The following is a 22917-nucleotide window of genomic DNA, read 5'->3' as shown; positions in this document are numbered from 1 at the left end:
ATTATATGAGAACTAAAACAAAGTACTATACAATTTCAGTGTTTCAAAATTTATTTTAACGAGCTCCAGAGTATGATGCTGAAAGCGCTATCTAAAAGTAATCCTTGACTAGCAGAGGTTTATTTTTTCTAAAGATCAAGCTCAGCCTTAGTAATTGGCCAGATTGACTTCAATACAGCCTTTTCCACTCTTCACTTCGTTAGGCACTCATTTAACATTTTATATGTATACTGAAAATAGGCAAAGAATACAATATATTTTATTACTTTAAACAATATGTTATGTATCTGAGATAAATGTGTTTTAATAAGTATAACAATAAAACAATAAATGAGTATAAAAAAGAGTCTTGGGTCTAGCGCACAGGCGTCAATTGAAGATTTAAGTTGGGGCCTGGTTGGGTTAGAACCGGTGAGCCCAAAGTTTGTGTCCTCGCTCAAAGTATTAGTATCGCAATACAGCGAGGAAATGCTGCGAATGTTAAAGGTACACTGCCACCAGGAACAAACTATGTAAATTTGTTGTAATTTTCTATTTATTAATTTTTAATTATTATTATAGTATGTATTTTAAGAAAATTGTTTATACATTAAATTTGCGTGTTGGCCTCGTGGCTTCAACGTAACTCTCATGAGGTCGTAGGTTCGAGACCCAGCTGTACACCAATGGACTTTAATTCTATGTGCACATTTAACATTCGCTCGAACGGTGAAAGAAAACATTGTTAGAAAAACCAGCAGATCCAAAAAGTCGACGGTGTGTGTCAGGCACAGAAGGCTGATCACCTACTTGCCAATTAGATTAACAAACGATTATGAAACAGGTACAAAAATCTAAGGGCCAGACCTAAAATGTCCGCCATCGATTTTTTGAAATATTTGCGTGTTAGAAATATTTATTTTTCTCCATAGCACGTTTAATTTTACACAATTGTAAGTTGCACGATCCCAATGTTTGTAAATTGAATGAACTGTTTTGGTATTGAACAAATAAAATATCATGATTCCTTACTGCACGGGTAGTATTTATTAAGCTAATAATTTCTTTATTATTATATTAAAAACTGTAATACAAAAACATTGTATTCTAAAATATGAAGTCATAAATTCATTTACCCTAAGCCACTTGGCTCAGATTAATTTATCAAACAACGAAATAACAACAATTTGTTATATTAATACATTTTGAATAAACTTCAGTTTATCAAGCTAAGGTGATGTCCGTGAATAATATACAATTACGGTTTTAATATGAGTGTAGTTAAAAACAACCAGTGGCGCTACAGCCTTTTTAGGTCTGAACCTCAGATTTCTGCATCTGTTTTATCATCATTTGTCAATCTAATAGGTAATTAGGTGATCAGCCTCTTGTACCATACACGCTCCGTCGACTATTTGTGTTTATGGTTTGACAACTCGGTTAACTCACGAAGTTTTCCTTCACAGTTCGATCGAATGTTAAATATGCACATAGAAAAAAAGTCCATTGGTGTACAGCCGGGGATCGAACCTACGACCACAGGGATGAGAGTCACGCTGAAGCCACGAGGGCAACACACACCACAGCTTAAATATAAGTCTTCATTGTGATAAATAATCAACATGTAATATTGAACTAAATGTCCCAAGTATTGCGAACCCATAGCAAAAAATAAATCATATTTCTCGACGTTATAAAAATGATACTACAGTCATTTCTTTAAGGCATCTAATTTCAAAACTTTGTTACGGCCCGAGTTCTTCGTTACGGTCAATAAAATACTGTAATGTAACTTTTATAGGAGAAGTAATATTATAAATCCTTTGTAAGGTCGGGGGTACCTTCTCACAAATGCATTTATACTTACATTTTTATTTTCAGGTATTTGTAAAGAGTAATAATAACGTGGCTTTGAGTTTAGAGTGGCAAATGCACTTGTTTGCCTGTACATAATGAGGTATTGAACACAAATACCGGACGGCAAAATTACTATACCCATTGCGATTTTTGTAAGATTTTTTTTTCAATTGTGGCCCTAAATTAGGAATTTGGTATTTAATTACGACCGCGCTCGTGTACGTTTGTATGTTTAGCTGTTAAAAGTTCCACTTAAATTTAACGAAGCTATTATTATTCAATTAAAAGTAGTCTTAATATTAAATGAACCTACCGCCAAGTTCGCGCATACTTAGTGAAGTTTCTGTTGTTAAATTTAAACCCTGAAAACATCAAACTTGTTATAATTTTACCCCAATAAAACGAAAATATATGCAAAAGTAACCAGTCTCAGTCTAGTGGTTAAGTTTGTTATTCTTAACCTTTTTTAACCATAATCAGTAGCGCTACAACTTTTTTAAGTCTGAGCCTCAGATTTCTGTATCTGTTTCATGATCATTCGTCAATCTATTAGGCAAGAAGGTGATCAGCCTTCTGTGCCTGACGCTTGCCGTCGACTTTTTGGGTCTAGGGTAAGCCAGTTTCCTCACGTTGTTTTCCTTCACCGTTCGAGCGAATGTTAAATGCGCACATTGATAGAACGCCTTTTGAACCTACGATCTCAGTGATCAGTGTCAGCACAGTGTCAGAGTGCGAGTCGCACGCTGAAGCTACTAGGCCAAAACTTCTCATTGGTGGAAAAACATCGTGAGGAAACCGATAGGCTGAAAAACCATCGCTGTGTCTCAGGCACAGAAGGCTAGTTAATTCATCGCCTATAAAAATAAATTATTAAAACAGATATACTCTGGGGCCAATTGGTTGACTCAGTTTTCGCACTTACACTTACATTAGGTCCGTTGTGTGTTCCTGGCTAACTGAGCCAGTCAAGCTCCTACCAGAAGCACAGAAATCTCCTTTTCAGTCCAAAAAGTTCACGGAGGGACCTCGATGCTACGAGGATTTCTGTGCGTTGGTTAGCCACTAAGCCAGGAGACTTATCGAAAATTCAATTCATGACTGTTGTCATTTGTATAAAAATAAACAATAACCATTGCGAATCATCCAATACAAATCTCTTTAAACAAAAATGTAATTCGAAGTTGAGAGTAGCATTCACGAAAATGCAACCTACATGTCAGAAAATCCTTTTAGAGCAGTTGAAATGTTAAACTTTCAACATAGGTAGGGCAAAGTTTTAGCAACATTTGCCTACTTTCACGTGCATTGAAACATTTTTGCACATATTTGTCTCGTTTAGATTATTGGCCTGTATCACAATGTATGGATAAGGGAGCGTTCAAGTAGTACGTCACGCAATTTTTGGAGATTCTTGACCCCCCCCCCCCCCCCATGAAACGCGCCGTAACGTTTCTGTCTACAATAGTAAAACGTTTCGTGACAAACTCCAGTACCTCTTTAAACCTAAAACTTACCATTATGTGATGTAAAGTACTGGAAAGTATGTAATAATATTAACAATAACGCGTAATTCAATCCCCGCCCCGCATCGTAACGTTTTACAAAAGTAAAAATTTTTTTACGTAATACTTGAACACTCCCTAAAGTATTTGGTACTGTGCACTAGCTTTTTGAACTAGCTATGCAACACATACTTTATTTGGAAGATAAAAGTTCCGGATAAGAAACTTCGCGTCTCATCAGACTCATGACTTATGATGGACTTTATTTGACGAATAACTATCTGACAGACTAACGCAACAATAGTGTTTATCCTACCAATAAGTAATAAACAGCTTATTTGGAACTTATGTAGAACTTATCCGTACATTGTGAAACAGACCCTTAGTATACAATAGTAACATTTATTAATTGCCGTATTAGACAAATCATTTTTAATAACTTTTTGGTCATAATTGACAATGTAAAATTTTGTCTGATTACGTCTGATTTCTGCATCTGTTTGATAGTACGTATATTCTAGATATTGGCATTTACCTATAGAGGGTTTCTTAGTTACTATATAATTATATAAATAAACTAATAAGTTAAAAAAAATATCGATCGACTTTGCACTAATGGACTTTCGTTGTGCCTAATTAACATTCGCTCAAACGGTAAATGAAAACATCGTGAGGAAACTGGCTGGCACAGGAGATCACTTACTTGCCTATTAGATTGACTAATGACCATGGAACAGGTACAGAAATCTGGGGCTCAGACCTAAAAAGATTATAGCGACATCGATCTTTTTACAGTTAAGATTACTTTAACATTATTGTTAATTAGCTCTGATTGAAATAAACATTCATATTTTTTATTTCTGAGAAAAGCAGTGGGCCCATTCTTCCTTAACCTTCCTTCTCTTCTATGGCACTTGACAATGCGATGACTTTCGTCAGATGGCGCCAGGTCAGGACTGTATGGCGGATGACTCATTATCTCGACTCCTGCCACAGTCAAATATTCACCACCATCCACACAGCACTGATGTTATCGTCAGTAGTCGCTGTTAAACGACGTCCCTCACCCGGATCATCATTGAGATTGCTACGTCCACGCTTAAACTCGTTAAACCAATTGTAAATAGTACTAGTAATGAACCCCAATATGGTCCCACCATATTGGGGTTCATTAAGAAATGCTAATCGCAGCCACAGCTTTGTTGTTGAATAAGCCGTAAACAACGAAAGTCATAATAAATCATTGACCAAAAATTTTCTCGCGTTAGGTTCATTTTCGCGTGTAACAAGAGTTTTAGATTTGCCGCCAATTCACAAAAACAAATGAATGCAATATACATTAAGTTACCAAAGACTTCTCAAATTTAATTTAAAAAAAAGGTTTCATTACCAATGTTTCTAACTGGCCAGTTCTAAACATTTTCAGTGTTACCCACGTATGGGCCTGGGTAATATATTTATTTTTTTATTTATTTATAACGTCACCTTCTTTTTGTCCTATCCTTATCTTATCAAGATTCTAGAATCAATATCACATTTTAGGTGAATTATATTATAACAAAATCCATAAACAGAAAGTTATTAAATATTTTATTGTCTTTTGTTAACATATCTTTTACACATTTAGAAAACACGGAAAAAAATTGAACTTAAAATTATGTAAATAATTATAAATTTATAATAATAATACATAGCTTCAATCCGTTTAAAAAGTGTTTTCTTAATATTAAATATTTTGTTTAATAAAAGACTCCTGAATCACATTATTATATCACTAATTTATATAACACATTTATCACTTAAAGCATCTACAATTGGATAAATGTGATAATTAAATACATAAAGGAATTATTAGATTTCCCCATCTCATTTTGACTTAATGATATTAAGGCGATAAGAGCTCTTGAGTATTTATGGGAAATACCTTGTTAACGAAATGAACATAAACGAAACTTATAATTCGATAATCGAATCAACAGAATACAAAAAGTGGATCCAATCGTAGAGGTTATCGCGTAATTGGCCGCGCAGGCAAAGCCTTTTGTTTGTTCCAGATCTCTCGTTTGAGGAGTATATCTATTTATTAATTGAAGCTTACCACAACATACTTAATACTATATCTACCGTATATGTTAAAACTATCTCATCTCAAACCTGTAATCAAGCATGTTACAAAAAAAATTGTATATTGTTAAGAAAAAAATTACCATCATCAAAACAGCAGATTATATATGAGGTAGACAATTAACAACGCCTTGTTTAAAAACGATCAGCCAACTACCGAATATATCCGGCTTCAGATAAGTACTGTTTATTCCGTTATAATCGCGAATTTGAATGAGAAAACTGAACTCCTTGGTTTTTGCAGACGGAATTGAAAAATTCCGCTGATTTTAAACCTTGAAAAATTAATAGGTAAGCGAGCATACCATTACAGAAGCTGCATTTAGAAGGTTAGGGTTTGTTCTGCGGAATTCAGTTGGCCTCTCGGACACTGCCACTAGGGTGCTATAAAAAAGAGTGGCGGAGAGTTTATTGTCAAGTCCTCATCCAGCCTCAACCCAGTTCGAAAGCAGCTGCGTCATATAGTCCTCATGAAAAGTACTGTAGGATAATGATGATTACAAAAGAAGTTCTTTAAAACCTAGAAGAAAAGAAGGTACAACTTCTTTCCTTACCTTTACCTTAATTAATGATAAAATATTACTTTTTACATCACTGTATACATCTGTAACCAATTATCTGCTTTTAAAGTTGGAAAGTTAGCTTTAGTTTAAAACTTTCTCTTGTTTAAGAACACTTCGGACTTATGTTTATTCATTTAAAGAGTTTGCAAATTTTGTTTTAAAACTCCGGTGTATGAACACCACAGATTATAATAACTACGAGCGTATGACAGACCATAAAATATATTAAAATAGTACAATGTCATATTAGAGTTAGATACTTGGGTAAATGTAATGTAAAAAGTATATGTTGATTTAAGCCTTTAAAAATCGTGGTGAGTTTTAATTGAGGAAATCCGTAATAACTAAATCGAATACCGCACGAAACAATCGAATCATTGTATCGATTGCTAACAAACATGTCGCGATTAGTATCGCTATTGGAAGTTACATAGTACAAAACACTGAACTTATGCGTAAAACTTTTCTTAGTCACAGGCTTTGTAAAGGTATTCCATACTTTTTTTGTTCTTTGGGCGCAGTTGTAGGGATTAGGAATTCCGTAAGTATAATAAACTTTGTTTTTCTTATAATATAATATATGATAAGCAAATTTAGAATTAATTTAACTTCTTTTCTGACGTTCATAAATGTACGTATGTATGTATGTATGTATGAATAAAGTTATTTTGACTTTGACTACCTCATACTAAATGAGAAGTTTTGGTCAAGCATATTTTCTTATAACGCCAAAAGAGTCTTATCTAACAAGGTTTTAAGTATACTTAGTACATAGCATGACATGACAAGACATGACCAGACATAAAATACGTAGGATCTTAGATTATATTATTACATAATATTATAATTTAAAACTAATCTTAGAATCCGTCTGTTGTCCGTAATGAATAACTAAAACAATTATATTTCGGAGTAAGTTCATCAATTAGCCACCTGTCAATCAGGCAGCTCGTTAGTGTCGGTACCAATTTGTCAAGGATCCGAAATTGAGCTAATTCACAAAAGTCTTTTAATTAAAACGTTAAAGAGTTTTGAACATCGGTCTTTTACTTGTTTTCATCCAAATCTATTTACTTTAATTGTCATTGTTTTTAGAATCAGTTAAACAAATTGTTAGTTAAGTGTAAGTACATAGTAAGTTTGATAGGACCACTGAATATGATTGTAATCCTCAACCCTGGTTGTGCCAATTCCAGTTCAAAATAAGCGGAAATATATTTTTCGGTACGCTTATAAAGGAAAAGGAAAGTTCGCGAAGCACCAGCTTTAGACCCTAAACTGAGTTTTGCCAGGTCTAATTTAAGCATATATAAAATAATTAATTCCAAAGTATTTATTTATTTGATTTAGAATAATTGTGGATCTTCTTTGGATATTAATAAAGTGTACTAAACCTTATAAATATATTCCATTAAATATTATTCACATAGTTTGTGAAGGTCAAGCAATCGTCATGAATATTCTCTTTTAAGTCGCCTTTTATTCTACGATCGTCAAGTCAAAATAAGAGATTGGTTCAGGACTAGGGGTGCCTCACCCGATATGAAGTTGTATTATATAAATTGAGTGATCAAATTTTATGTAACATTTCACGTCAAATAATTCGTTTAATATTTAGAAGTATTATCATATAGGCTTCATCGTGATACTCTCTTCCATGAGGTGATAGGTTCGTTCCCAGTTGTGCTGCAAGGTGTTGCTTGATGATGCTTTCTGCGCGTTTAAAATTAGCTCGAACGGTGAAGGAAAATCGTGAAAAACCGGTTTGCCTTAGACCCAAAAAGTCGAATGCATGATTCACGTTCCATGTAATAGGACTATCAGAGCCACGAATTTTTCTGATAGCCCTGACGTTCGAATCACACAGGGTCAGGAGGTACGGTTGATCGACTATCAAAGTCAACAGCGGAAAATGCGGGGAGGCGTAATCACTGATTAAACCAGCCTTTGTTATATGTTTCGATTTTTAAATTTCCCGTTAAAAGAAATTTAATGGGAGCTCGTTAGGAATTGTTTTGCTTAACGAGTTGTGGAAATTCTCGTGATCAACGAGGTAGATAAATGGTTGTGTGCATCGCAGTCGACATAATTTTCGTTCATTTATTCAGTATTAAACTTTGTGGTACAGCGATGGTCAATACAAAATACAAAACTGAACAAAATATCAAACCTAGGACAGAAATTTTTTGAGAAAAGTTACCCAAATGTGATGCAAGATATGAATAATAATTAATTATGTTTAAGAATAATTAACTTGACAATAAAAAATAGTTAATATGTAAGAATTTCACATTTATTTAAGAGCGTGTTTGATATCAGTGGCGTATCTATACCATCTGGGGCCCGTGGCAATTTCTTTTGATGGGGCCCTCTCAGTAAAAATCGTCATTTTTTACTCAGTTTAATTTTAATAAACTTCAAGATTCTCAGCGTACTGAATTACACGTTAAATATGTCTCACTAATGCCACAATAATAACTCCTCCCTTGGGCGAGAGGGAATGGTTTGTAGTTTCGACGCTAGGCCAATGCGTATTGCATTCATCCATGGGACAAATTATCTCATTGCATTCATCATCTTTTCGCTTTTCGGTGAAAGAAACATGAGGAAACCTGCATACATTTACAATGAAAAAAAAAACATTTTTTTTGAGCTCGCGGCCTCTTGGGCAGGGGCCCTGTTGGCTCGGGGGCCCGTGGAATGTTGCCAGCCCTGCCACCCTATTGTTACGCCACTGCATTTACGACATATCAAACATGAATAACTACAAAAAAAAATTTAGTTCAACTAAGTCTCGTTACGACACCACCACCCACACATTTGACACAGTATGTAAAATATATAATTTAACACAAAATTATCATTAATTAAGTTAAAAAAAAAGATTTAACAAAAAATGTTACTCCTTGTCCTATTATATTAAAATGTATCAATATATTTACACCGTAGACCCTATACAAATATATTGAAATTTTCATAGTAAATAATTATACGAAAAAAATAATATCTTCATTTTCGTCGTATTAAAAAAATCCACAAAACCATATAACGACACAATAAACACACACACATTGGCCCAGTCCGTACAACACATAAAACAAAAGGGTAGATATTTTATCTTCTACCCTCACTGATTATATTAAATTTTATCACTATAGTTATACCCCAGGTCCTATAAAAATATATTGAATTTTTCATAGTAAAAAATTTATACGAGAAATTGAAGAAATTAATGTACCATCAAAACGAAAGGTGTGAAGAAATCCCCATTTGAGCATCCAATCTGCAATAACTTTTCATTGCACGGGTGAGTTACGACTCACGTTATAACTACTTGGTAATTATTATCCTGATACTACTAAAACTTACTCGTAAGTGTATATACTCGATACTACTAAGTGTAAACTAATGGAAACTTCTTATTTTCTTTATGTATTTAATGTCTCTATACTTTAACCATTAAAATGATATATTATTCGTCAAATATGCATAAATAGTATTAATAATTTAAATACACTGAATTTCCTCTAGAGCAGTGTTTCCAAACCTTCTTTGTACCATGATCCACATTAGCCTTACTAAAATTATTTTTACCTATGTATACATAATTTTTAATACTAATAAATGAAATTGTTGTCTCAAGAAACTATAAAAGATAGGGTTTAGGAATAAATTACTAGGAAACTGTTAACGAAACACGGCAAATATTCAAAACATATAATTTACCTTTACCCTATTAACAATTAAATTGCCCCCTATTAACCACTTTGAAAAACACCTTTCTAGTGCCTCGGGAGGACATTTTAGGGTCAGAAAGTGGAGACTTGGTGATTGAATGAGTTTCGACTGTCAAGTTCTATACATTTTTGTCATATGGTAGTCCCACCTCTATGTTTGGTTAGCCTAAATCACAAGAGCTAAGATAATGATAGATATGTAATTATATAATTCACTAAACATTACATATTCACTGATACCCAACATAGTAATAATTAAAAATGAACGAAAAGAAAACTTAAACAAATAAAAAAGTTTGGTCCCTGTGGCTATATACCAGGCATCAACATAACTCTTTAATTAACGCCTGTGCACTAGAACCCCACGGCCCAAAAGTCTCTACTCCAAAGGGAACAAAATTGAAGTTAGAGGAAATGTTTTTTTCTTCTTTATCACGTTTATTATTTTCCGCCTGTTCTACGGCATCCTCAGCTTTTTTGCTGCTCCGAGGAAGGTGATACGGAGCTAACGTGTCCACACAAGTAGCATCCCATCCCAAAGCCAGTCCCATCTTCCAAAGTATCAACGACATCCCATCCGACCGCTTGCCACCGTCTTACTTAGTTTAATATAGAATCACAAGTATCAAATAATATTGATAATATTAACATCACAAGTATTGCAAACCATTGTACTTTTATATAATTTGTGTGTTTTAAACTACTTTAGAAAAGAAACAAAATTAACACAATTGGTTTTAAAAACGATAGTAGTGACAAATAATAAATATGAAAACGACGACTGTGTGATATTGTTGAACTTGGATAATATGTGAGAATATTTTCGAGCTTCCAAGTGTACTCAATACCAACTTTGGAACATCCCAACATTCATCACAATCAGTAGTTTTTGACCACGTATTATGTATCTATTTCCACAGTTGACACCTTTTTTGAGTCGATGATTTTTTAAAATACCTATTTTAATTACTTTTTTTTCAAAGTTATCAAAGAAGACCGTACAATCTAGCGATCGATTGAGTTTCTATAAATAATCAAATGTTGGAAGTAGAAATAAAATTCAGACCGGCGACGTTTTAATAATAAATGTAATGTGTCCAAAGTATTTTTAGTTGAATATTTTTACTACAGAATTACCATAATTTTATACCACAAGAGTTCGATGTCTGTAACTTCTTCTACTCGGAAGGTGTTAAAAAACCTACTTTGGGATGGCTTAAGGAAAAAACTAACCATCATTGGAGCCGGCCCTTACCTTGGGGGGTACTTAAATTAATTATCTTAAATTATCGTGATTTATGTGTCTTTTTACTCTTTAATGTATCTTTAATATTTTATTCCTGTTTACTTTTTGTTTTAATAACTGTGTATTACATGTACTTTGCACTACTTGCCTATCTTATTTAATACATTTTTTTTCTTTACTCACAGTGGTTGCCTGGAAGAGATCGCTCGTAAGCGATAAGGCCGCCAGTTGCCCTCCTTTTGATTTAATTATGTTAATTTTTATTTTTATTTTGTAGTGTAACGAAGTGTAAATAAATAAATAAAATAAATTAATTAATCGAAGAGAAAATAACTATGTGTTTAATCACATTTATTTGCATAATTCTACATTGATAAAGACATATTCAATAATTATAAAGATTTTTATTTGTCGTCGAAAAAGTCGAATTGAAATAAAAAATCTTAATTTTTTCATTAGTAAATCGCTAATTACTGATTTAACTCGCAGCAGCACAGTTCATAATACTTAGCTTAGTTAATTACATCGTATTTCAAAGCTCATATCACAAAAATACTCAATCTAAACGTTATTATTATATCTGACATATGTATTCTTGAATTTCCATCCCACACGTCTTCCTGTCTCGGCAAATCTTTTAGGGTCTTCGCAAGGGTAAGGAACTTAGTTCTAATTAGCTTCCCACGCTGTAATCATTTAAATTTATTCATTTCTAACTTATCTTTTTATCGGCAGATTACGCACTTTTCTGGTATATAAAATTATCGTGAGTATTTTCTATTTTTAGATACTACTTTTTATTGTGTATGTACACTTATATTTTTTTTTAATACTGGGTTTACCGATGTTTTCAATGTTTTGTACTCTTTAATAGATTATTATTTTTATTGGGTTATTTGATAGGTATCGTTTGTGTCTCATTTACTATTTGTTGTCACGTGTAAAGAAAGAAATAAAATAGATATATCAATCATTCATTCAACTAAACGAAGGATTCAAAATCAATGTAAATATTATTTGAGTAGTGACTTTTGATATTTAACTTTTAATTAATCAATTTAAAATATTGATAATTTTGAGACAGTAATAAGGTTTAGCTAAACCACAGTTCACATTAGAACCATCTTGTCACAGAGATAAATTTTTGAGTACCCGCAACAATTTTATATTAACAAAATTTGTTAAAGAAACGAAAATCCATCTAGCTATTAAACAATTTTGCTGACAGTACGTATGGAGCTAATTATATTAGATGTCCCTTAATATACGCCAACACCCTTATATATTACCCACTTAAAATACCCACACAGCACTCGCAAATTGCAAAATTTTCTAGGGTTTAATTAAATTGCTCCTGGTATTGTGTACTCTGTAAAATGCATACGTTATGTCAATAAACTTGATTATTCATAAAGACACAGATACTCCTTACAGATAAAAAAATTATAGTGAAAAAAGAAAAAAAATATCTTTCAATAATGACATTAAATTTTATGTTTAATTAAAAGTTAAATATATAATGCAATTTTATTGCCTTTGTATTTGATATATATTAGTTTAATTGACATTAATCAAGTCAATGTGAGAATATATAGTGCACCTATGAATGTCAAAAACTTAATTAACTGACACTAAATTTACATGCCAGTTCAAATGACCCAAGAGACACATAATATTAGTCGTCTCACGAGCGACCATCTTTTTGGCATAACAGAAAAAATATATATTATTAAACAAATCGCTCAAGGATTTTCTCATTATTATCTAACGTACCTTGTTAGAAAATAATTACCTGCGATATATGTAATAATTATAGGGAGGTGATAAAGTAAAAGGAAAATTATATAAAAAATGTCACATCTTTAATTAGACTGGTATTAAAGGCACGAACATCGTCTTAAAAACCTATTTTTCATTTGACTTACGTTATTTTTAGAAATAGAAAATATTTTTCATAATAAGTAAGTTTCATAGTTAACTGTGTTTAAATGTGTATTCCGTTATTGGATATTATGTATTGTGTAATTAATCTATTATTATAACTAGCTGTAGGTATACTAAAAATCAATCAAATAAGACGAAACTATGTCGCATTGCATTTGATTGTGATTGGTCACCAGGATCTCTCTACGAATTGATATGTGACATGAGCAGTGATGCCAACTTGGGGTTTTTCTTCCAAGTGCATGGGGAATCAAGATATCTTACATGCGGTATATTTATTTAGGGGAATTTTATACAAGGTTTTTTTAACAGCACGATTACAATATAATACAATTAATATTAAGAACCCAACAAACTGTACCAAATATAAATTCCAATACTGAAATATCATAAAGCTACTATTATACCATTTACACTTAGTACTTATTTCTATTATACTACTACTTTTATACTACTCTCAAACGCAGTGTACATCAAAAACTTTAGAGGTTTTTAATCGATATTGAGGAGTATGTGAAGTAGGTTTGAAGGGGGAACATTTTGTAGGAGTTTGGATCACTGGACAGGAGAATTCATTACGTCCATTAGACGAATCACAATCGAGCGAAATGGTTGCGTTTTATGTTCCACATTATCAGGGGCCTACTATAACCTCTTATTGCGAGCTTAATGACAACTTACAGCCGAGATGCATCGCTTATTCAAACCATGACGTCGAATAAACCCGCCAGTTCAGGTTTCCACGTGACGTCAGCGGTAATAAGATTTCGTTCATTCAATTTGAATGAAAATACCGAAATTGGACCGTTTAGCTGTCAAACAATGACAGAATAAGCGATTCTAAAACAGTAACTTTTTGTATTTTTTCTTACTTTCATCTTTTGTTTACAATATTGACAGTGTCTTAACAACAAGCAGACCTTTGCAATATGTTTTATTTTATTACACTGTAATGTACAATGCTAGCTTTCGCTACATAAAACCAAAAGAACTATCATTTTGAGAAGTTATTGCACAACTTTATTGCAACAAAGAATTTTTAACATCCTCCGGGGAATCATATTTTTACAAACGCGAGTATAATTTTAATTAACGTTTTTGACTGTGACAACTTATAGCCATAACTTCAAAGTTACATAAAAAAACTAGTTAAATCCTGAATTATTACAATCTCTGTTAAGAATGTATTACGTTCGATTGCTAATATTGCAGTCTTGGGTTCGATTCCGATGGGCAGAATAACAATATACAAGCCTTACAAATTCGTAGCTGTGTCGGCCTGAAGAACATAATAATAAATTATGTTAAAAATGAAATATTGAACCTACAAAATAGATATATATGACGTCTTCAAGCTATCAATTAAAACCCCAATCTTCCAAGAGCAAGTGTGAAATATGACAAAATATAAATGCCTTAAAAGAGTATTTAATATATCTAATAAGCGCCAACGTCGCTTCGCTTCCAGACTTATTACATTATCAGCTAAATTACCTCGGCGCTTTCATCAAGCGTTAATTTAATATTGATATAATGCGTCCTTACTTAGACTAATAGCGTGTATCGAACTTCTGAGCCTTTAAAATCTTCGATGCGCTTTACCATAAGGTACCTAAAAGGAATGAGATCTATTTCCTTACCAGTAAAACCCAATAAGGGCACTCCCAAAGTAGTGGCCCATTAAAATTCCGAGCTTTTGAATACGAGAAAATTGTGAGGTATTTATAATGTTATATGTATGTTATATTAAGTTAAAGATTAGATGCTGAGATGGATTTTTTTTTTGTGGAGTTTATTCGCCCAACAATAGCTCAGCTATATTTACACTAGATGGCGTTAACTATAATAATTTGTTAGTAAAGTAGTAGGTGATCAGACTCTGGTCTTGACAAACTTGCCATCGTCTTTCTGGGTCTAAGGCAAGCAAGCAGGTTTCCTCACGATGTTTTCCTTCACCTTTCAGAGAAAAAAGTCCATTGGTGCACAGCCGGGGATGGAGACTCTCAGGGATGAGAGTCGCACGCCGAAGCCACTAGACAATGGAAGTACGAGAATAATAAAACACAACAAACTGTGAATATCATTATTATAAATATATATCAAATAGTAATTTTGTATTTTACAAAGCACATATTATTCCAACTAAAGTAAACAAGCTGTTTGCGGACAAATATCACAAATATTTTTAATTTTATACTCGTGTCGTATACGGTGTATATACTACTAGTTCTAGTTTTAGGGCTCATTCAGACGAACGGCACGCGCCAACTGCAAGCGTCGACGGCTGCCGTCGACTGCCGTCAACGTTTCGGCGGCAGCCTTCGATGGTTTTTTACGCTTGCAGTTGATGCGTGCTACGCAACTAATATAGACAGGGAGCCAGTAGCAAAATGGCTTTCGATGAAGAAACACTGTTATTGCTTCTACTTCGCCGTCGTCGCCGACAAAAGCGAAGAAGACAGACACGTTCATTATGGGTTGAAGAAATATTGATGTACAGAGAACAAGATGGAAAGTTTTTTTACACTCTATCCACGTTTACCAAGAAACGAAAATAATTTTTTCAATTATTTTCGAATGTCAACAACACACAGCCTTGTTTTTTTATTGTTTTGTTACTATAGTCTCGTAATTTATAATTCCAAATACAAGCTCTTTTTTTACTGCAACTATCAGCAATTCAATATCAATCTCTTCACTGGAGCTCATTGTGTGGATGCGCGACGCTTGCGCACTCTTGGACTATTTGCAATTGACTGACAAAATGGCGGTCGTGGCACGCCACAACTGCAAGCGTCGACAAACGTTGACGCCTGCCGTCGACGCTTGCAGTTGGCACGTGCCGTTCGTCTGAATGAGCCCTTAGCTAGAAATTGTAGTGACATCCCAAACATATACGTTTCGGTTAAGGTACTTCCATCTTGCTAAAAACTATGACGCTCTACCGTTTTGAAACTTACATTGTTTTTAACTTTGGACTTAGATAAGAGTGTAATATTCTAATAAAATAAATAGTATAATACATTTACGCATTATACGCCGCACGTAACAATTACATGTAATGATGCTAATTTTATAAAGAATAATGTAAAATCTATAGTTGCAATATTGTTAAATATGTAAGCACTATGTATCTATCTAATCTAGGTACATGGTATGAACAAATCATCAAATCAATGTATACAAAATATTGTGAAAACAATTTTAAAAAAGTAAGTAATTTTTTAAAAATATTATTACCTATATAGTGTTAATTGAAATAAATGATTTGACTTTGACTTGAACAAGATCACGCAACCCACGCCTTACAGCTGAAATGGCAACGGTCAGGCCATATTGAAAAAGACCTCCAGGAAAAAGAAACTTGGGATGAGCACAAGATCGATGGGCTGACGATTCAGTTAATGTTTCTGGGAAAAAAACTATGGAGGAAGCTAACAACAGATCCAAATGGAAAGTTCAGGAGGAGACCTTGCCCCAAAAAGACCATAATGCAGAACACAAAGAAGGGAAACAGTAACTATAACTAACATTGACAGACTTAGTTTAATAAAAAAACTAACACCCATTTCATATGTAATTTTTTAACACTATGAAATTGTCTTTATTATTATTACGTAGCAATTTCTAACAAAACACAGTTTATATTAAAAATGTTATTAATTTACCTAAATTAGGGAACTTACGACAGTGGCATTTATGTTTTGGTATTAATTTCACGCCTAATTAAAACACAGCGGAATAAAATAGCGAAGACCGAATACTTTTCATAATCCGGGATAATCCCGTAATTGTACGGCGCCGATTTACGCGAGCCCATTCTGTAATGTTACTTCAGAACATAAAACAAACAATTAAAACGTTACCTATACCTATTTCACGACCCTTTTTGTTCCTAATATTCGTTCGTAATTAGTGAAATGACGGAGGCACCGTGGTTTACTACCACGGCAGTAGTATAATATAGTATAATCTGGTTACAATTCCCAAAAAAAGAAATGTTGATAGAAGTTAGTTCGTAGAAAATGGAATATTAAATGCACATTGGTACATATCGCAAGTCCTAATCCCGCATGTGCATGGACAGCTCTTGAGGCATACTTGGAGTATATTATTGTGTATTTGTATTTTATTATTATGTATTTAATGGACGGCAAGTTCTACCACAGAATCCTGGGGACGTGGAAGCGTAGACGTTGTGATCAGTCGTTAAGAATGGCCAGCTCTTCGCTCTAATTGAGCATGTCTGGGATGTTTTAATGAGACGAGTAAGGTCTGTGCAATCTGCTCCACAAAAGATTAGGTAGCTAAAAAGAGTCAATGCAGAAGAGTGGCATCGTATTCCTCAAAACGTTATAACACCATGCCCAGAAGGATTCGAGCTGCAATAGAAGGTAACTCGTTATTAGGTGTTTTCATTTCTATTTAATTAAATCAAAAGTAAAGCAATCTTCTTGTCTTTATGCCAACCAACTCTCAATCTTTGACCGTCTACATGGTTTTTAAAGCATTCAACAAAAACTAATAAAAAATTAACCCACGTATTAATGTACACAATAATAAGTTTAGTATGTCGGACAATTAAATTTAATTTAATTAACTGAAATCGACCTCAGAAACGTAAATTTACTTAAGTCTTTTTTTGTAGAAGAGTTTATTAATAATAATTATAAATAATCATACATTTTCAGCGGTTTTTTTCTTTGTACTGTTTAAACATAAAGCTTAGTAAATATAATTTCTTGGTAAAAAATATAAGGACGCGTTCGTAAGATAACGCAGAAGACCTTTTGAAAAAATCATTTATCATTTTATCGAGTCGAGATACTTTGTCATCGTGCCTACGAAAAATGTTTTCCTTCTCCGGACGATACTTAAAGGAATTCCATACAGATTTTTGACATAACACATTAAACGTCGGCCCAAAATACTTGAGGATTACGCAAACATTTACTCAAGAATAAATCAGCTTATACTGGTAAAATAACGATAACGACTTGGCACTTTAATAAAAAAAAATGTTGTTTTTATAAAGCCCGGGGTTAGTATTGTATGCGGTTGATTGCTTTTGCAATCTTATCAACTAGTAGGTTATTTTTATAATCAGTAATAACTTATCAAAAAATATGTATCCTAGTGTGCAAGATCGCAACTAGCTTTCTCTGTACTCCGGTGTGTCTGATATGTGTAGAAAGCTTATCATCTATTTGCCTATAAATAGAAATTATCAGTGAAGCAGGCAGAGATGCCTGTAATGTCTAACAAGTTTTCTAAGACCAAACTGTATTATAATATCTGTTTTGCAACAACGACCTGTAAGATTCTGAAATTCTTACGCACACATGCTACACACATTAATATTTAAAAAATACATTGTTCACTTAAGAAACATAAATGAAACTTTAGATAGAAATTCCTAGGAAATTGTAAACACTGTTAATTTTGAAAAACTGAAATTCCAAATAATTTTTCGAATAGACTCCCTTTAACAATAGAATTATCTCCCGGGCCCACACCAGTGAAAAACCCAGCTCTAATGGTAAATTTATTTTTAAAATTTATCAGCATAAAGAAAATTTAAATTAATTTCCAATAGAATACATTACTTGATCTGACATTGACAACTCGCTAAAATTCTCTTTCTGAACTAACGAAACAAATTCTCCACAGACTATTAATTACCGCGTTTATTTATTTAATAAAAACTCCTTGCAATCCAAGTTATAAAACAACATTTTCCCGTTTATTAGTTTAGAAAAACATTTCCCCTGATTAGGTCGTTAAGTTAGCGTTATATCAGTCGCAGTACATCAGTGTTTTTCCGTCTAGTGTCGACATCCGTGACGTAAACAGCTCTTGAGGCCGACACTTGGAACCCTACTAAAACTCCCTAACTTTGCCGAGTAATATATGACTCACACTTGATGTGTTTACGGGAGAACAAATTATTAGGACCCAGTTTTTTTTAAAGGTAATTACAACAACATTTAATATTTGTGTAATCCTTAGTAATATTTGAAATATATAGTGTGCTCTCTCGACGGACGTCGGGGTCATACGGATGGTATTTTGTATATGTTTATTCAAGTAGCTTTTTCAACTATAAAAAAAACTTGTATTTATCGATTATTCCCTTTGGAGTTATGACACTAATGGGGTTCAAGTTATGTTAGGTAGTACCGGTGACCTTAGAGCTAGTGCTTTCCTCGCTTGACGAATTCGCATCGCAATACAGCGAGGAAGGGCTGCCACCGTTAAAGATAGCCAGGGACCAAACTTTTTAAATTTGTTTTAATTTTATTGTTATTATTTTTACTGTGCCGAGTAAAATTGTAAATACTATGTATTTCTTTTTTTTTATAAAATAGGGGACAAACGGGCAGGAGGCTCACCTGATGTTAAGTGATACCGCCGCCCATGGACACTCTCAATGCCAGAGGGCTCGCGAGTGCGTTGCCGGCCTTTTAAGAATTTGTACGCTCTTTTCTTGAAGGACCCTAAGTCGTATTGGTTCGGAAATACTTCAATGGGCAGCTGGTTCCACATAGCGTTGGTGCGCAGCAAAAATTGCCTTGAAAAACGCTCAGTCGTGGAATGGCGGACGTCGAGGTGATACGGGTGGAATTTTGTATTCTGCCTCGACGTCCGATGATGAAACTCAGCTGCAGGTATTAATCCGAACAACTCCTCTGAACTCTCTCCATGGTAAATGTGGTAGAAGATGCAGAGTGACCCCACATCTCTACGCAACGCCAAAGGATCGAGCCGCTCGGAGAGGGATTGGTCATCGACGATTCGAACCGCTCTTCGTTGGATACGGTCAAGTGGAAGGAGCTGGTACTGGCGAGCCCTCGCCCAGAGGTGAGAACAGTATTCCATGTGGGGCCGTATTTGCGCTTTATAGAGTTGCAAGCGGTGGCCCGTAGTGAAGTACCGTCTCGCCTTGCTGAGCACACCAAGCTTTTCGGAGGCTCATTTAGCCTTTCCCTCCAAATGACCGCGAAACTGAACGTCGTTCGATATGTCAACGCCAAGTATTCCGATGCTGGCTGTGGCTTCAAGAAGAGTGTTTTCGAAAAGAGGAGTAGCGACAAAGGGTATTATAGACAGTATTTTCTGTGTTGGTAATAAATAACCTTAACTAAAAAGTTCGTAAAATTATTTTATATATTAATTTGGTTTACAGATTTTTCCGTATTCATATATTCTATTTAAATGTTATTCTCTATAATATAATCAGCAGGGTTATCCCTGCGGATTTGCGGAAGATTTGATCTGAAGTTGGAAGAAATCACAAAGTTACTCTCCCCAGCGGGTTTCCTATACGTGACAAGACTTTTTACTACTTCAATTGTTTAAAAGATGAATTCACTAACAAGAATTTATTTCGCTAAAAAGCCAAGTTATACCCACGTTAGAAATAGGAAAAAAACAATCGAAAAATTCATCAACGAGAACGATATATTTTCTAGCTAACATTTATGTAATGATAGTAGTTATATGAAAGAAGGCTAAAATCGCTTCATATTTTTTCACAATCTAATAACTTTCCACGATTTTTTTAATTAAATTTTATTTAACCCTACGTATTAATTAAACCAATTAAATTAAGACGTTGTCTCTTCACTGAGACATCATGGAACATTACGATCTAGCCTTACTTAAGACTAATAAGTAATTTAAGTCTAACCTAGTTTACTATTAAGGATTTTTAACATTTGAAAATGTCCAATAATACTACTTACAGTTATGTATCTATAAAAAACCGTTATCGGACTGGCTTATGAACATACACGCAGAGTTGGAGATGCTTCTTAGACCTGTTACATAACACTCACTTATACACACCCACACTCATTCACGCGTATTGGGAACCCTGACAGCTATTTTTTTCTTAAAAGGTTACCAAATCTTACACCTTGTATTAATCACAATAAATAAACACATATTTATTTATTTCATTTAGATTTCGTTCTTCTGTTCTATTTTTTTTTCACATGTCACTTAGTCACGTTTGCTAACAGGAACATAAAAAAATAACTCTAAAAATGTAAAGTTATTCTTTTATTCCCGTGGACAGGTAAACGTATCAGAGAGAATGTATAATACGGATAACGTAGACATCAATGCTAGAAAACATCTGGGATGCACTTCCAAATGGCCTGTATATCAAAAGGCGGACGCAAAGCCAAACGGAACAAAGAGCGCATGATAAAGCGTGTAAATCTCTTACAAATGGCAGAATGTTAAGGTATTAACAGACGTGGGTAAATATAACCTACAGTTTACAGGTAATCTGAAATGTTTTTATCAAAATATTGTTCTTTACAAATGCCTTGGATGGAATGGATCTTTGTCGTCTAGTGACGAGTTAAATGTAATATTGGCCAAAATTTATGGATGAAAGGAATCAAGTCTGTTTAGTTGCACACTGGCTGAATTCACAAGAATTGCATTATTAATTAGTTTATTTTTATAAATGTAACATTAACTTAAAGTCTTGGGGGGTGGTGACCAACCCAAGTGTTCTCCAAGAACTCGGGTTATATGTACCTGTGTGCCGTGGATGGGCAAGGACGTTTGTGATATCAGTCAGAACCAGTCTGTGGCACAGATCTCCGTTAACAAGGACGTTGCGCTTACTGAATCTCCGACACTATCGCAGAGTGAGTTAACATGTTGTTATAATTATATTGTGTATTCTATATATTTTTTTTCAACCTCATATTGGCTTAGTACTATTAGAACACTGTATGTATTTTTGTGAATATATAAATGTGATCACATCTATTACAGAAGGAGTGTAAATAAAATAATTTTATAATAAATAATTCCGGGCCTTCAGCTGTTTGTGATTATAATAGTCGAGTTGGTGATCACCCTTTTTTACGTGTCATCTTTTATCTAACGGTAACGAAGGTTGTTTTCAGGAACGCGACTCCTGTGTGTTTGACATAACAATACAATTGACTTACGGTTATCAGATTTTGAGCTTAATCTCATTTCTAAAACCTAACGATTTCTGAATGCTTAAACGCAGTACATCTCAACCTTAAACTGGACAAACGAGTCATCTATCATTCGAGCTGCTAATAGTTAAATGTCCACTACTTCACGCCACCATCAATCTTTGCATTCGAACTAAAATATCGTGAAGCATTTTTCAAATTTACTCGTTAAACGGACATGAAAATCTTAAATCTATAAATCTTCCGAACAATCGTTTAACCTTAAAAAACCAACAACATTTTCACATTGCTGTTTTTACGTTTTATATTAAACATATTTTTTCATATTGCTCTGTATGACACTATTAGAACTTGTCTAAAATATAGACAGACACATCTTTACGTCTGCTTTATTAGTCTTTTAATGGGTGTGTTCGATTTTATACAGACATTTTTGATTTGGTATATTTTTTTACTCAATTACTGCTACCAAATGATACGGTAATATAAGGCACCCCAAAAAAGGTTGTATAGAAGAAGAAGCGAATGGAGAAATAAAGCTATTGCCAGAGATATATAAAAGACCGTACAAATTTCTATAATAATAAGGCCGGCAACTTGCAAGCATTCTGGCAATGTAAGTGTCCATGTCACTTAACATCAGATGAGCCTCCTGCCCGGTTAAACCTCTACCTAAATAAAACCTGTGAAGGTTCCGATTAACGATACTAAATTAAGCTACGATATTAGGAAAACAAGAAAAATATATAACAAATATAATCTGTACATAATAATTCTAGAGGATTAAAAATTAATCATTATTATTATTAAAAATACGATAATTATAGTTTAGTTAAAAACAATAATTTTATAATGTCATTCTTACGAACATACATAGGAATGTATCCCACTATATCTATGAAGTCTCGTTATGCTACAATGTGACATTACTCACAAGCGTTTATTTATAGGCAAATTTATTAACGTTCACCACAACATACATAATGCTATATCTGC

This window comes from Pieris brassicae, chromosome 4, assembly GCF_905147105.1.
Source record: "Pieris brassicae chromosome 4, ilPieBrab1.1, whole genome shotgun sequence".
NCBI lineage: Eukaryota > Metazoa > Arthropoda > Insecta > Lepidoptera > Pieridae > Pieris > Pieris brassicae.
The sequence above is the reverse complement of the archived record's forward strand: the minus strand, read 5'-3'. Positions refer to the sequence as shown.